Source organism: Morus notabilis, unplaced genomic scaffold (genome assembly GCF_000414095.1).
Source record: "Morus notabilis unplaced genomic scaffold, ASM41409v2 Scaffold4377, whole genome shotgun sequence".
Classification (NCBI taxonomy): Eukaryota; Viridiplantae; Streptophyta; class Magnoliopsida; order Rosales; family Moraceae; genus Morus; species Morus notabilis.
Genome location: NW_010356926.1, coordinates 1 through 1,950, shown reverse-complemented (window position 1 = coordinate 1,950; position 1,950 = coordinate 1). Strand labels below are relative to the sequence as shown.

Here is a 1,950-nt window from a genome sequence, read left to right as displayed (position 1 = left end):
ATGAACTCTAAACTATCGAAATTATTACTTAAGCTATTTTCATTTCTCTCGTAGATAACTCAACTTCATGTCCTACTACAACCATTGAGGAGCCTATGAGTGTGGATTGATAAAGATGGTTGATGTTGCAATGCTTGCTTTGGATGGATTTGAATTAAGATTTAAGCCTCTATGTTTGTTTTGCTTAAGCTATTTGTTTTATGTTATGACTAATTTATAAGTGTAGACTAATTTATGTTTGCTTTGTATTTGATGTTGGATGGACTATTTTGCTTCATGTTTGATGTTAGATGGACTGATAAAGATGGTTGCTATTTATATTTAATGATGAACTTTGAATATTATATTAAACTTTAAGTCTTTGATTTTTTGAATGTTGAAACCGACCACCCAACCTACCCCGCACCGCCCCAACCCAACCGGAACATCGTTGGGTTGTGAAATTTTTCTAACATCGTTGGGGCCAAATATATGCAACCTGCACCTTTTGAGACGGGAAAAAAAAAGTCCTACCCCGCACTAATCCAACCGATGAACAGCCTTAGTTGCTCGGCAAAACGAGAGAGTGCCACGTAAGATGAACCACCTTCTTCACTTAATGCCCTTTTTGCACTATTTTTCACTTCCTTGGCTCTAGCCCTAGTTCCACAACCTTCTTCGTCAACCATAATCTTCCTCACCATCTTCTCTATCTCCTCCCTCCCCACTACCTTCTTCAACGGTAACACCTCCGGTCCCACCGCAACGCCGAACTCCTCCGTCAGCATCGCCGCATTCATTTTCTGTTCGGAGTAGAGCGGCCACACAATCATCGGCACGCCATTGGTTAGGCTCTCCAGAGGTGGCCCAAGATTTGGGCTTGTTCGGCCAACATCGGGACGATCCGGCCAACGTGTTTGGTCCGGTCCAAGAACCCGTCTGGCAAATAGGTTGATGGATCGTCATCGCATTTCCCTGCAGTGAAGAAAGCAGCGTCTGCGCTTGCGATGGGCGAGCGCACCACCCAAACGAATCTTTGGTGGCTCAGTTCCAAGCCCCAAGCTAGCTCTGTCGTTTGCTTGTACGACATTGTTCCACCACTCCCGAACGATACATAAACCACAGACTTGTCTGTAGTAGTGAGCGGACACAATAGTCAAAAGACAAACCTTTTGTATTAAGGGATAAGAGAACAAGAGAAATAAAACCTCCAACATTACATGATAATGAGTGTATTCAAGAACTCTAATCCATAATTAGGATTTTTTTTTTATGAAAATTGAACAGATAAGAAATAACTTAGTACATTTTGACACCCACAAAACAATTAGTCTTGTTTAAAACTTCGCACTCTAATTTATCAGTAAAGGGGAAAAAATAATGTCAGATTAACAAGTACAATAAATTAAAAAAGATAATAGAAAGGAAACCTTATAAAATATGTGTAACAGTTGTTTCAAGGTATAAGATATACCAATAAATAGTATATCGCGTACTTGTTTCAAGGTATAAGATATATGTACGTGTATTATTTTTGTGTACAAGTTCATATAGAAAAGCACTATAACCATACACAAGTGGTGTGTGCCAGGAAATAGTAGTACCCTGCTTTTGCAAGGCGTTGTGGTCCACGTAGTCTATTTTGTGTAACCCTCTAACAGCTAATATCATGAGCACGTCCGTACATAATGTACCATGGCGAGTTCTGATATATTAGTTGTGGGTGTCATTGCTATGTTGGTAACTACCTCCTATTCTTCTTATCCAAAAAAAAAAAAAAAAAAAGAGAAAGAAAACCCTACCTACTCCTGTTCTACAGTAATCATCTAGCTAGTTTGGAAGTCTCTACAATTTGTAGTGACAAAATTAAAGTATTATCTGACCCTTTAATTCACTTCTTTAGTATTGTGCTCTTCTCTCAAACTTTTAGCACCCTTCTAAACTTGATATATATATATATATATATATATA

General features: G+C 38.7%; 1 pseudogene; it reads right to left on the bottom strand.

Annotated features, from left to right (window-relative positions):
* Positions 1-509: 509 nt before the first annotated feature.
* LOC21384405 lies at positions 510-1,650 on the bottom strand (annotated as a pseudogene).
* Between the last annotated feature and the right edge of the window lie 300 nt (positions 1,651-1,950).